The sequence below is a fragment of the Lissotriton vulgaris genome, chromosome 1_1, assembly GCF_964263255.1.
Source record: "Lissotriton vulgaris chromosome 1_1, aLisVul1.2, whole genome shotgun sequence".
In the NCBI taxonomy this organism is placed as follows: Eukaryota; Metazoa; Chordata; class Amphibia; order Caudata; family Salamandridae; genus Lissotriton; species Lissotriton vulgaris.
The window spans coordinates 276633268-276649581 of NC_141685.1; positions in this window are offsets into that span (position 1 = coordinate 276633268).

A 16314-nucleotide genomic window follows, 5' to 3' on the forward strand; every position below is an offset into this window, starting at 1 on the left:
ATGTAATAATAATGACAACAATGGCATAGTAAATATAATAATAATACTGTAAGTAATAAAGTAGTAATATAAAAGTCGTAAACTTAAACAAATGGCAGGACCAGGGAATACCATACACCCTCTACTGCACACACAACTAATATACTGTCCACACCATAAAACTATAACATACTGTCGATTTAACAAGAACACCCTCTAATACACATATTAAATTGTTCTATCTGCATACTAATGCAGGACCACACATGCATTAAAGCACAGTAACCTCCCGATAAGAAAACACAAAACCTCCTAGTAAAAAGAAAAAAACACTTCTCTATATACCACACACAATAACCCAAGGGGGAATCCACCCCCCAATTAACCACACACAATAACCCAAGGGGGAATCCACCTCCCAATAAATCACACACAATAACCCAAGGGGGTATCCACCTCTCTATATACCACACACGATAATCCAAGAGGGAATCCACCTCCCAATAAATCACACACAATAACCCAAGGGGGAATCCACCTCTCTAAATACCACACACAATAACCCAAGGGGGAATCCACCTCCCTATAAACCACACACAATAACCCAAGAGGGAATCCACCTCCCTATGTACCACACACAGTAACCCAAGGGAGAATCCAACTCCCTATAAACCACCACACACAGTAACCAAAGGGGGAATCCACTTTCCTATAAACCACCATACACAGAAACCTCCCAAGGGGGAATCCACCTCCCTATAAACCACAGTCCCGCAGTAGCCTCCCAAATAGTTGTAAAGGGGAATACCACCTCCATATAATAATACTGTAAAATGAAAATACACATTGAGTATCAATTTAGAATATGACATGTTGCAAATCAAAAGCAGATGTACATAACATTGGCATATATCACCAAATTCAATGCAGTTTCACTAATGATCAATTAACAATCATCTCACACAGTACAGTTCTGGATTTCCTATTTCCTTTGACCCACACTCTAACTCCTTATAGCAATATTTCATTACTGTTCCAGTTTTAGATCCTCCTTTGTCTCCTGGTGAACTTGTTAATTCCTTTTCTTGGTGCAATTGCGCTCCATAGCCAGAAGATGGCGATGTTCCACTAGTGCTAAGTTTTCCAAAGTGACATTTTCTGTAATATGTAGTTTTCAATTAGTGTAAATGACAGTACCTGTGTCGATTTTCAGGCAGCAACGCCAATGACAAGCCTCACATTAAAATAATCTTTATCACCAGTACTTGACTCACGAAATTAACGCTGATGGTCCCCTACAGAGCACAGAGACACAAGAACAAACTAGGGCCTTCTTGCAATTGGCAAACACTGCACAGTTACAATAGACTGTGCAAAGGCCCGTAGACTACAATCCAAAGATGGCGAGATGCGTCTTGACGGTGCGCCGGGTGGCTTGCAGCAAAAGCAAGTATAATCGCCACACATTGGGGCTGACAGCAGTTTAACTGGACGTCATCAGTTAATAGATCATTGCTCACAGTTGAAGTTGTAAATTGGTTTTGAGTGCAGTTTTCTCCACATTTGTTCTGTCACATTTTTAACAGCGGGGCATGATAACTCTTTAAAAGCATGTGATCAAAATCTGCCCCCGATTATTTTCTACATGTGCAGTCACTTCTCATCAGAGCACACAGGAGCCTTGTCAGCATTCAACACCGGGGCATGACCTTCGCCCCTACCGGGGCTCGATGTGTGCCCGACATCACTACATCACAGTCCATTTCAACACAGCGCTTCATACCCACTCAGCATTAGTCACAATTTGAGGTTGATTTAACATATACCTCTTCATTGATTCGATTTTAGGGCTGGGATTCCAGGAACTTGGGTGGAAGTGATTACGGCGGCCATCTTGGGTGAGTCACCTGTATAAAATCAAGGCAGGGGCTCATTTCTCGAGAATACTGCACAATTTCGCCTGAGGCTTGAGCCGGGCGGTCCTCTTTTTAACCTGAGACCTTTATTGTACTTCTAGCACTTGCCCTGTGTGTCCGCTCCCCCCCCCCCAGCACCAGCGCGCCGATCTTAATTGCGACGCTGTCATCTCACCGATTTAAGGGTGTAGATTCTATTTTAACAATTACATTGGCACTTTAGTTTTACCTACCTAGCTAACGCTGCCTCCCCCCAGAGTTTCCGGCCGATTTTAGGGCTGGGATTCCAGGGACTCGGGTGGAAGTGATTACGGCGGCCATCTTGGGTGAGTCACCTGTATAAAAACAACTGGCCATGGCTCCACGCAGCGGACGCGTTCAGCGGGCGCGCCGGAGGTGCGCCAGAGGTAAGCCCGTCTGTGCCCGTCCGTGCTGCGGCCGGGCACAGGGCCCCCCCCCCTGGTCAAAATACGTCAGTAACCTCATATACTAGAGAGGAGTTACTCTCATTAAACATTCCTAATGAGAGATGTCTAAATATCTTAAATGTGGCTGACTGCTATGATCCGCTTTTCTGTAGTTATTGCGGCCCGCTTACAATCCATGAAAACTGTAATACCATACCCCGACTTTCCAAAACTATGAAGGGAGGTTTAATCAATGCAAGATCCATGTGCAAACATGCTGCACATATCCACGATATGATCGAAGAGAATGACTTCGACTGGCTCTTCGTCACGGAAACGTGGCTGAAGGACTGGTGTACCCCTGATGTGGTCAATGCCTTACCACAGGGGTATCATATCCAACGCTCTGATAGGAAAATCAAACAAGGAGGAGGAATTGCTATTATGCACCGAGATTCCATAAAGTGTACCACCTTTGACCTCCCTGATGTAAAAGGAGCAGAGTGTCTAGGCTTCTGCCTTCATACACATGAATCAAATATCTTTTCTGGAGCTCTGATATTACGCCCTCCCGGTTCTCATAAGGAGTTTCTGGAGAGTTTTACCGAAGCGTTCAGTAACATCATCCCTAAATACGCTAACTTTACTATTTTGGGAGATATAAACTTCCATTTGTACATGAATACTGACCCTAATACCAGGGAGTTTCTAGAACTTCTTAATATGTGGGGCTATCGTTAGTAAACAGGGACCCTACTCATGAAGCTGGACATATTCTAGACTGTATTTGTACGAATCTAATGACCCTTAAGGCAAATAAACCATGCCCTCAGATATGGACCGATCATATGCTTATTCCTTTGGAACTAACTATAGCAAAGGAACCAGCGAACAAAAGGCAGCAAATAGTACCTTCCCACAATAAACACGATTGGAGTAAAATTAGTCAGGACCCGGACTTTCAGGATCTTATGAAAGAGGGCAAACCCACCCTGACGGTTGACACCGAGGTAGATAATAAGACCTTTAATCATTGGATCACGACAAGTCTAGAATTAATTAGTACTAAGGGATCAAAGAGCATGTCTAAGAAAAAGAAAAAAATAGCACTCTGGTTCTCACAATCTCTTAGAGAGAAGCGTGCGGAGGTTAGACTATTGGAGAGGAAGTGGAGATGCTCATACACAATAGAAGAACGACAAATTTATAAAGAAGCAAGAAATCAATATCATGTGCAGATTAAAGACGCCAAAAAAGTATTTTTCTCTGAGGCAATTTCGTCGGCAGAAAATAAGCAGAAGGAGATTTTTAAAATAGTGGATGACTTCCTAAATCCAAAGATTATCAAGCAAGACACCCCCCCCTCTCAGACCCTATGTGACTCCATTGCAAACTATTTTGAGGCAAAGGTCCAGGAGCTCACAAAAGCTTTCCCTACACCATTGAAGGGATATAAAAAGGGAACATTAGACCCAGATACCAGAAGGGCGGAGTTGAATGAGTTTCTTCCAATTAGTTTGGAAGACAGCCGACAGGCAATCTTGACCGGAAGATCTGGATCTCCTTTTGATCTGTGCCCCCCCAAGGTACTACATTCTTTGATTGATCTAGTGAACCCGATTATTAATAACATAATAAATTCCTCCCTTGCATCAGCCACAATCCCTCAGGAATGGAGGTTAGCGGCGGTTAAACCTCTGCAGAAGAAAGCGCTGGCCGATCCCTCCATTCTATCAAACCTACGGCCAATTTCATTACTACCGTTCCTCTTTAAGCTCACCGAGGCAGTTGTAAATAAACAACTGACCAAATTTCTGGAGGATGAGGATCTTTTACACCACAACCAATCGGGTTTTAGAGCCTCCCACTCCATGGAATCAGCTCTCCTTTACACAACTGAGACACTGAGGGCCGCCATGAATCAGGGGGAAAGGGCTGTCCTAGTACTCCTGGATCTGTCGGCGGCCTTCGACACGATCTCGCATGAGATACTGATCAACCGTTTAGCTACGGTGGGCATAGGGGGCACGGCCTTGGCTTGGCTGGAAAATCTCCTTGTGGATAGGAAACAGATTACTGTTCTCGGACAGTATCTATCAGCTAAAAAGTCAAATCTCACAGGTGTACCCCAGGGATCAAGGCTAAGCCCGGTGCTGTTTAATCTATATATGACACCTTTAGTTGAGCTAATAACATCATTTAACATCAATACAGTATCATACGCGGATGATACTCAGCTCATCTTAGTATTAGACAGCAAGTCCAAAAGAGCTGAGGTGAATCTTGGAAATTGCCTCACTGCAACCTTCAATTGGATGAAGGCTAACCATCTAAAATGCAACACGGGCAAAACTGAAATTTTCCCTGTGGGTTCCCACAATCTGTTTTCCCCTCAGATGTGGTGGCCCCCTAATGAGGAAATTCCACCAAAAACAGTATTATCCGCATATCATCTGGGAGTCAGATTTGATGAAAAACTCTGTTTTAAACAGCAAGTGGTTGCAGTGGCAGGATCTTCCTTCAACATCATTCGTGGACTTCGAAAGTTTTTTAACTTTCTCCCTTCATCACGCTTGGACTACTGCAATAGCATATATGCAGGAGTGAATAGAGCTACCCTGCATAGCCTGCAGGTTGTCCAAAATGCTGCTGCACGCCTGGTGCTTAATCTTCCTAGGAGGTCTTCTGCCTCTGCTGCCCTAAAACAGCTACACTGGCTCCCCATACATAAGCGAATGCTTTTTAAGATACTGGTAATTACTTTAGAGCGTACCACAAAAAAGGGCCTAAATATCTGATCTCACGGTTCAAGCCGTACATACCAGCTCGGAACCTGAGGTCATCAGATATGTGTCTTCTGACAGTCCCCAGATTTAGATTGGCCACCAAAGGAAGAAAATCCCTGGCCGTTCTAGGTACCAAGGCCTGGAATAAACTCCCACAAAGCCTACGGCAAATCCCCACTGAGAGCGAATTCAGGAAAGCCCTGAAGACCTGGATTTTTAATTTACCAGACACAGTTAGCAAACTGCTAGTCTAGGCTCTAAATGACTCTCAGGGATAATGAAATTGATGTGAGTAGTTTTTCCGGCCCACCATTCTAGGCTACGGACTACAGCGCCAAGATGCTCCTTGGAGCGATAGAATGCGCTTTATAAAAACTGTTTTACATTACATTACATTACATTGGGACTCACAGTTTAAAACAGGACTGCATATACACTTTACAGTTTCATACAGTTTCAGCTGGCACCTAAAATTATTTAGGGCGACCGTTGTCAGGGTCACTGGTGGGGCAGGTGCCAGAAAGCTTAAATAGTTCAATGTCTTTAGTAATATTAGTACCTTAAGTTCCAGTAGCCATGAAATAGCCTTCTTTTCTCCACACGTAAGTTCTTTTCCTTTTAAATCGTCGCCAATGTAGAAATAAAGAAATCCTGTAGACAACTCTTTTTTTAAAAAATTTTTTTTTTAATTTTTATTGAAGTACTTTGGAATCAAAATAACAATACCATACATAAAATCAATGGGCAAATAAAAAGAAAGGAATATACAAATTACAAATTACAGATGCAGGGACAAATCGCAGTAATCTTTTTAGACAGCAAACATTTATATAAAATCATTCAAAAAATGATTTCCAAATGTTGTCAAACTTTCGAATCTCTCCAATTCGTTGTGCATATAGAAACTCGGTCTTTCTAACTTTTTTCATTTTATGTAGCCATTCTAGAAACAAGGGAACCTGTATTGATTGCCAATTGTGTAATATCAAGGATCTTGCTACAGCTGAAACTATGTAAAGCAGTTTACCCAAATGATCTGCAAAACCGAGGTCGGGATCGTAGCCATAAAGCTTCAATTGGAGGCTACAAGTAACCCTAATATTATAGTCAGTACAGAGGAAATCAAAGATTTCATTCCAAAATGACAGGATTTTTGGTCATAATGCGATTATATGGGACCAATTAGCTGGAGCAAATTGCTGGCATCTAAAACAATTGGCAGAAGTGTTAGCATACATTTTAGCGATTAGAGCAGGGGTGCGATATAGAAGCCATTTATTAAAAAGCATTCTGCGCCAGTTGGACCCTCTCAACACACAAAAATGTAATTTATTTAAGGTCTTCCACGTATTAAGGAATATATTATGATTCTCATGATCCTGCCATTTTTCATTACTTTTAAACTAAGATCTTTCTCAATACTCTGAGAAAGACCACGTTTCCATTCCCCCGGCTTCCTAGCCCGTGAGAATACAAAGAGATCATCCCATAACTGATTAGGTGTACTAATGTATGTGAAATCTAGTAGTTTCAGCATTTTATATATCCTAATGTAAGAGCCACTTAAAAGAAAGTTGCCTTGGATTAATCGTGACATCTGTCCCGGAGTTATCCAACGGCCGTCTTTACAAAAATCTCCTAATTTATAAAACCCTACACAGTGCCAGTTAACTATGATTTCCGAACTGATTTTGATCCCCTTATGAGCAAAAACATATCTTAAGGGAGTCGTAAGGTTAAACTGCCTAAGAGAGTATCTTTTGATCAAAGCATCTCGTCTTTAAAGAAACCAATTCATAGTTTTATATCTAACAAGTTTCGTAGATCTTGGTACTAAACACGGGGAGGGAATTTGAGCTTCAAGACAAATTAAATCCGAAAAAAAATTAATAACTAAATCTGAGCCTTGTATTTCAGATTTAAATCTATTTAAGTATTGTGCCAAATAGGCATTGTAGAAATCTTTAATGTTTGGTAGCGCAAGGCCTCCTTGCTCTGTGTCGGCATAGAGTGTCCCTATTGCTATACGAGGTGTCTTCTTACCCGATATAAAACCTGAAAACAAAGATTCTACCTTTGAGAAAAAAGAGCCTGACAGAAAACAAGGAATTGTTGAAAATAAAAAATTAAAAAGTGGGAGAATGGACATTTTAATCAGAGCGACACGGCCCAGAATGGATAGTGGAAGCGAGTTCCATCTATTAAACATGGTGCGAACCTTCTGAAGAAGTGGGTCAAAGTTAAGAACATATAGATCCGAAACAAACGCAGAAACAGGACTCCTAAATACCTTTTAGGCCTAGGATTGATACAGCTAACTAGATCTGGATGTAGCTCTGGATCTGTACCACTACAGATCAAAATTTCGTTTTTTTTCTTATTAATCCGGTAAATTTCTAGAGTTTCAAATTCCTCGAAAATCTGTAAGACATGGGTCTGGGACTGTAGATCCGGTTTAATTAATAGCATGATATCATCCGAGACAATTTAATTTTGGCAATAGAAATAATCGGAGGAGTAATTTTCGCGCAATTCCGAATTGCAGTAGCCAGTGGTTCAATAAAAAAGGCAAAAAGAATAGGTGACAAGGTGTAGACAACTCTTGTAGTTGTTGTTTATTCCTTAAGTTAAAGCTTTGTAAGTTCCAATGTATGCCTTAATATAAGCTCCTAATATAAGCCCCATCAGAAGCGGCCTCCTGGCTGCTCAGCCCATCTTCTCTAACTTCAAGCACAAACCTCCTCAACATTCTAAATGACATCACATAGCAAGAGCATCAGAGCCAGGGAGATTCATTACATAAGAAGAAGATTAATTAAATTCTGGTTGATGCAGGAGCTACTCATAGCTAAACAATTGGTTCCAAGGGCTCCCCTGTCTGGCTTAACCATTACACCAATAGGTTTCGATGGAACACCTTACCTTATCCCACTGTCACAACCACTTGCATTTCATGTTGACAAATGTACTGTTCCATGTCCATTTTTGCTTTCTCTGAACACACCGGACAATATTGTAGGTCTTGATATGCTCAAGTATTTCAGGGCTACGATATGATGTTCTCCAGAAGGTGTATGTGTTATTTTGAATGACAACTACCCAGTGATTGGGAGATCTTGTCTTGTTAAAGAGGACATTGCATTAGCTTCACTCCCTAGAGCTTTGTGGGCTACTTCAGACACCGATGTAGGGCAAATGGATATTCCACCAGTACATATTAGTGTCAAGGAGGGCATTTAATTGCCACGCTTGTCTCAATACAAAATGTCTCAAGAAGGTGAAGAAGCACTTATATGCATTGTCCATGATTTAATTAAAGTGGGGGTTGTGGAAGAAGTTCCTTATAACATTTGCAACAGTCCTATTCTTCCTATTTTGAAAAGACACTAGGATTTACAGATTCATCATTGATTTACAAGAAGTTAACACGATTCATCATTGATTTACAAGAAGTTAACAAGGTTGTAGTACCACAATACCCTGTGGTTTCTGATATAACAGAAACAACACTTCTTACCCTGGCTCCTCCAACAGCAACTACTTTTTTTGTGATTGACCTTAAAAATCCTTTCTTTTCAATTCCCATTCATCCTGATAGGCAATATTTGTTAGGCTTCACTTTGAATAATCGATCATACAGATTTTGTAGAATTCCTCAAGGGTACACTGAGTGTCCTAGTATTTACAGCCAAGCATTGAAAAGACAACTCAATTTTTTCATTTTGCCTGAAGGACTGGCTCTCATACAATATGTCGATGACGCCTGAACAGTTTGAAAAATGTACTTTGTCTTTACTTTCCTTTCTTGCCTCACATCATCATAAAGTGTCACGGAAGAAATTGCAATATTGTAGACTGAAGGTTACCTATTTAGGTCACCTTCTGTCTAAGGAGGGACGCGCAATTACATCAGATAGTATTTAAGCAATTTTAGACACCCCAGTACCTTCTACTCAGAAAGAGGTGCGTGCATTCATTGGTCTTACTTCATTTTGTAGGCAATGGATATTAGGTTTTTCATACATTGTTAAACCCCTGTGAGTGCTTTTGACCAAAATACACTCCAATTGCCCTTCCATGGACGACTGAATGCCAGAATGCTTTTCGTCAGTGTTAGGCATTCCAGATTACATGAAGGTTTTTAGACTATGTAGGCAATGGATATTAGGTTTTTCACACATTGTTAAACCCCTGTGAGTGCTTTTGACCAAAATACACTCCAATTGCCCTTCCATGGATGACTGAATGCCAGAATGCTTTTCGCCAGTGTTAGGCATTCCAGATTACATGAAGGTTTTTAGACTCTATGTACACGAGAAAGATGGGTGTGCATTGTCAGTTTTAGTGCAGACACACAGCGGCAAGCAGCGTCCCGGAGCATATTTTTCAGCGGTTTTTGATCCTGTTGCTCGTGCATTGCCTGGGTGCTTCCGTTCAGTTGCAGCAGCAGCTGTGTCCATACATCAGTGTGAAGGGATAGTTTTGTCACATAAACTGTTGGTGCTAGTACCCCATGTGGTCGATGCCTTTTTGAATCAGACCAAAACGCAACACTTGACTAGTGCTCGTTTGACAGGATACGAATTGACACTGTTGGCCCCTCACATTACCTTGAAGAGGTGTTCGACTCTGAACCCAACTACTTTGTTACCATATCCAGCTACTCAGCCTCAGTCACAGGAGTCTCATGATTGTATATTCCTTACTGAGGAACAGACAAAAGGTTGCGTTGATTCGCAAGATACACCCCTTTCAGATGTAGATGGAGAACTATGGGTTGATGGGTCTTGTTTGAAGTTACCAGATGGCACGACTTCAGCTGGATATGCTATTACGACACTTCAGACAGTAGTGGAGACAGCTGGTATACCACAGAAGTCGGCTCAAGCAGCTGAGCTAATAGCTTTGACACGAACGTGTGAACTTAGCATTGACTTGCGTGTGAACATTTATACAGACAGCCGCTATGCTTTTGGAGTGGCCCATGATTTTGGCCTACTTTGGAAGGAAAGAGGCTTTCTTACGTCCCACAGGATGCTGATAATGCACGGAGAACTAGTGCATAACCTTCTGAATGCAATGACATATCCAAAGAAAATAGCTATTGTTAATTGTAGCGCACACAGGAAGTGACTGATAAGACTGGACAAGGCAATGCCTTTGCAGATCGCGTAGCTCGTGAGACTGCGATGCAGCGAAGCACTACATCAATGTACGTAGTGAAGTCACAAGCTGAACGTTGACATGATGCTAGACAAGAAGTACTATACATACAGAGGTCTGCTTCTGTGGAAGAACTTGAGCAATGGTCTGATGCGCTACCCTTTGCATTGTTGTCCATTAGATCGGTGCCACATTCACGATCTGGGCTTACACCATATGAGGTGGTAATTGGGAGACCGATGAACATTTGGGGAGTTCCTAAACCATGCCCCATACATGAAGAACCTTGTGTTCTGATGAATGACTATTTAGCACAGTTAACTGACAGTATGATCTCTATTCATCAATAGGTTCGAGAAGCTCTTCCTGACAGATCTATTGGTGAGACCCACGAACTCCGACCCGGTGATCACGTGATGGTCAAAGCTTTTGAGAGGTCGACCAGTTTGGAGCCAAGATGGCGAGGACCGGAGCAAGTGCTCTTAGCTACGAGGACAGCGGTTCGAGTGACAAACAGAAAGAATTGTATACATAGCACTCACTGCAAACGAGTGCTGCCTACCTTGGTGGAACCAGCTGTGCTGACTGACCATCAAGAGATTCTAGAAACAGAGAAAGGCCACGCTATTTCACCTGACGAATCTGAGGAAGTCTTCCCGGACCACACGATCGCTGGAGTATCCCGGTACCAGCTTAGACCGAGGAAAGAACCTGCATTGTTGAAAAAGACTGGTTGAGCTACCGTCCTGGGTTTGTGAAACGGAGTGCTGATGTGGCAAGGGGGGGGAATCAGTCCTACATATTGACACGTATTTTGACCCTCGGTGAAGAAACCAATGGCTGCCCTGGGCTTTAGAGCTCCAACGATTGATTCAACGACAAAGAGATCATGTCTGCAAGGAGATCAACTGTTGCTAAGATCTGTAATAAGAAGACCATTTGTGCTGTAGGATTTGTTGTTACTATGGTGGCTGTAGCAGTGACAACCTGGTATGTTGAGAAAGTGGCTCCTGCTCGACAGCTTTTGATCACCACTACTCCAGTACCAGTTGAGCATCATTACTTTACGTTTCCATACCATGAGCAAAAGCATTGAAAATCCTACCTGAACAATACGTTTATTCAGATGTTGCATCACACTCACAATGCCACAAATACTACCAACTGTTGGGTGTGTGGGATGATACCTGCTCACCAGAAGAAGGGAGGAACACCTTTTATTCCTCTTTCTTTCTCTCATAATGGTTCTTGCCAAGCCTGGTTTGCGCTTTTAATTGCTTCTTGAAAGATGGCAGTAGGACGGATTAATTATCATCTCAATAAAGTGTGTTATCCAGATGAGGATGGTTATCCGTGAGCTGAAGGAACTAAATGGGAATGGGAGGAGTATCGACCTGAGAATTTTTCTATGCCATATGTTTTCCCAAATATGAGAACTATTAAGAACAATGGATCATTTGTGATTTCTGTCACTAGTGTCAAGAATCTGACACCTGCAATAAAAAGATCTTTTGCAGATGGCATGAGAGCAATATCTGCATGGATGACATCAAACTGTCTTCAATGTAACGTAGGGGAAACAGAGGTCATGTTGTTCGGACAAGCAGCAACACACTGGTCCCCTGAATGGTGGCCCTTGGAATTGGGCCCTGTTCCCAGCCCTAAGAGCACGGTCAAAAATCTTGGTGTGCTATTAGACCAGACACTCACCTTTAAGGACCATGTAAATCAGGTGGCCAGTACCTGCTTTCGAGCAATTGGGATGCTAAGAAGAGTGTTTCCCTATCTACCAGACTGTCACAGGAAAACACTTGTGCAGGCACTAGTCATTAGCAGAGTGGATTACTGTAATGGTCTCCTACTAGGAGCTAATGAAGGGCAACTTAAAAAGTTACAAGTAATCCAAAACACGGCAGCAAGGGCAGTCCTTAATGTTCCCCCTAGGACTCCCTCTCGCCCTCTGCTAACCAGACTCCATTGGTTACCAGTGAGGAAGCGAGTACAGTTTAAGACCCTATGTACCATTCATAAAAGTGTGGTAGGCGAAGGCCCGAAATACCTGGCCAAAATCTTCAGCCATATGCCCCTGGACGCTCCTTGCGCTCTGGAAACATGCAGTTTCTGCAAACAAAGTGACCCTCGGGTGGTGCTAGGGGTTGTAAATATGGCCCTAAGTACTTTGAGGGTGATGTGTCCTCATAGTATGACCAATGTTGCTCCTCCTCAGGATCATGTAATTGAGGTTTGATCCAGTACAGCTGTTCAGCATACACAGATCTGCATCTCACATCATTTGCACGCTAATGGTGTGCTTCAATTTCTGGTGGCAGTACACTTGTTCCTGTCTATGTGAGGCCGCAAGGTGTATATGAGTGCAGTCAATTGACCCTAGGACATTGGAAATCTCACTGTGGCACCGAAGCTTGCATTGCTGGCTTTGAATGTGTGGGTGTCCATGGGGAATTGAATATGCTGCCCATTGAAGCGTCCATAACCTGGTTCAGTTTTGTGCTGAAGGCGGATGGAGATGCCATGCACCAGGCCTACTGCCCTGTGTGTGGTGTTTGTTGCAAATAATTATTTTGTACTTAGCATTTTAGCAAGGGGGCGTGACAGTAGATCCCTATGTTCGGCTACAGGGTATCGCTAATGAAAAAAAGTGTGTTTGTTATGGTCCCCCATATTGAGCCTGTTTGTCCTCTGGATAGGGGGTCCAGCCTTTCTCAGACAGTCCTGGCTCTCATCCTGAATTGTTGCACCCTTTGAGGTCATGGTTTGGTGGCTGGGTTTCCATTCTAATGCTGCATGCGTTATTGTAAAGTATACAAAAAGGAATGTAAAGAATGTTTAAATCAATCTCAGTCCCTGGTAAATACTCGAGCTGCATCCCAGTCAATCGTTATTTTGCACACTGTGCCACCTCAGTTTGGACCCAGCAATATGCAAATCAGTCTTGACCGTGCTCCAATGGGAACAGTCAGGCCAGGTCCTCCCTGAACCAGAACACAAGCAACCTAGGCATGGTTTATTGTAGTAGAACATGGGTGCAGCAGAACATGGTATCACGGCCTAGCAGTGCTGCATCCATGACAATATAATACGGAGTTGAAATGTGAGCTATTGCCATCAGCCTGTAAGTGCTACATCTGTACATGATTGTTTATGTAAGTCTTGCTCTCTGTGATTTTATGATTTCAGCTCAAACAGTGCGTATGCTGCGTTTTTGTGCATTGTTCTTAGTTTTCTGTATTGGCTTACTCTTTCTTTCACTCTCTACTCTTTCAGGAACTTTTACCTCCTGCTTTTGACTGGTAGTCTTTCCATAGTTTTTTCCAGTGATTTTTCATTGACCTCTCCTATTTGTTTTTTTTAAACAAAATTGTATTGAGTTTTTTATCGTCGGAATACAAATGTTTCATATTCAGTACAAGTGAGGAGGTAACAGTCATGAATACATATATTCTGTACAAATTTTTAGCGACAGGCTGAACAATCGTTCATAATAACTCCAAATGATGCAGTGCCATATGGCCAACAAAAAAGAAAAGGAAAGTGACAATTCACTTGTATGAATGGATATTCAGACATTAGAAAACTCGTATTATCTAATTATCTAAGCCTTACCACTCTATAACAAAACTAGGAACTTACCCCCTCCCTCCCGTTCACTGGTCCACTACTGTACAGTGTGATATATCAAAAAATTGTATTGATTCAACGAAAAACAAATAAATATAGCTCTTAAACAGTTATATAACCCTGGGCAATATGAGGCGTGGAGTAGTACTGCGTTACACAGTTGCGGTCAAATCAACTAATGGGGATGTGGGAGATGTGGGTGGAATGGACCCAACCTGCGATGTCGGAGGGGTTAGTCTATCTATGGCTTTGAATGTTTCTAGCATTTGGTCCCATTCCAGAGAGATAGGAATCCTACGCAGTCCTCCGAATTCTTATTGCCTAATGGTCGCACTCGCAGCAGTACCCCATCGGATCATTTCCGTCTGCCAAGAAAGAGGTGTAGGGGGAGAAGCAGACCCCCACCTCAGCGTTATGGCACGTTTTGCAATGAGTACAGCCAAGTTGGCGAATCTATACTGGACCTTCTGTCGCTTGGAGCCCTTATGCAGGCCCAAGAGGCAACTGTCCGCCGAAGACCAAACAGTCATACCTGTAACTTCCTGCACTCTATAACTGATTGTTTGCCAGTACACCCGAAAGCGCGGGCACCCCCACAACATATGGAGGAGACCCGTGTCTGCCTCCTGACAACTAGGGCAGGCAAGCCGTGCGGTAGGGAATATGCGATTAAGGTGGTGCGGTGTGAGATACACCCTATGTAATATCATACACTGTATGTACTTGAATTTAGCGTTACGGGAAACTTTCTTAGAAAATTGTAAGGTAGAGGCCCACTCCTTATCTGTCACTTCTCTTCCCAACTCCAGTGACCATTTGGCTCGGAGTGAAGTTAGCGGTATTCCTGAGTGTGCCCGAATACCCCTATACAACCAGCGGGCGGGATGGCGTCCCTCTCCCGTTAGATATATGGCATATACTAGTTCATGCCTAGGGGGTTCAGTCCCATCAGGGAACCAATGGAGTTTAACACAATGAGAGATAGTGGCATGAAGCAGTAACAGTGTTGGGGGGACCCCCTGAGTATGGATAAATTATTATGATCTGCTAGTGTGCCGTCAAGGAACACCGCCTCAACTGTTGATACACCTTCCTCCTCCCATGGGGATGCAACTCTTTTCGAGGTTAACCCAGTCGCATTTGGTATCCCAAGCAAAGGAAATATTGGGAGAGTACGGGTGGACCTTTTTGGTGAATTGCAGGGCCTTCTACCAGTAAAGTAGGGCTGTCTTGAGTAAAGGGGGAACTGTGGGTGGAGTCTTGGCGTGTGGCACTAGTAAAGTGTGAAGAGTGCCCTGGATAAGAAGCTGAGGTGTATAACCAATTTCCTGGATATGTCGTCCCGCTAGCCAATAAGATAACCATTGTAGTTGACTTGCCATGCAATAAGCTCGAAAATCTGGGGCTCACAGTCCTCCCTCTTCAGGTCGCAGCTGCAATTTGGCCAGGCCCACTCTCCTATGTCCTCTGCCCCAAATACGTTCTGACAGGAGTGAATTGAGTGTACCAAAAATGTGAGCTGGGGTAGAGACTGGTATATTAGTAAAATAATATAAAAGACGGGGGAGCATCACCATTTTAGAAATGGCCACCCTGCCCATCACAGATAGTGGTAATGAGATCCAAAATGCTACCTGCCTCCGGAGTGACCTGATTGCCTTCATCAAGTTGCCATCAATAAGGTTTTGGGAGGTTCTATATATTTGTATACCTAAGTACATAAAAGTGTCTGGGGCGGTCTTTAATATTAAGTCACTGAAGGTTACTGAGTCTGGGGAATCTCTATGGAGCATATAAAAAGCGTATGATTTATTCGCATTAATGGCCGCCAGTCCCGATATCTGTTCAAATTCTTTAACTATATTTGGGATGGGTTCCAGGTCTGTAGTGAGATCCTTTAAGTATAGAATAATGTCATCCGTATATGCGGACACTAAGGGCCCGATTCACAGAATAAACTTAAGACTCAATCCTAAACTTACTACTATTTTGGTATTCACAGAATGCACTTACTACTTTTGGCATTCACAGAATGAACTTACTACTTTTGGTATTCACAGAAGTTAGAACTTTGTCTTAAGTTTGTCTTGAGACAAACTTAAGACAGACTTAAGACAGACTTAAGACAAACTTAAGACAGACTTAAGACAGACTTAAGACAAAATCCTAACTTAAGTCTGTCTTAAGTCTGTCTTAAGTTTGTCTTAAGTCTGTCTCAAGTTTGTCTTAAGACAAACTTAAGACAAAATCCTAACTTCTGTGAATACCAAAAGTAGTAAGCTCATTCTGTGAATACCAAAAGTAGTAAGTTCATTCTGTGAATGCCAAAAGTAGTAAGTGCGGGCCCGATTCCCAGAATGAACTTAAGACTAAATCCTAAAATTACTACTATTTGGTATTAACAGAATGCACTTACTCATTTTG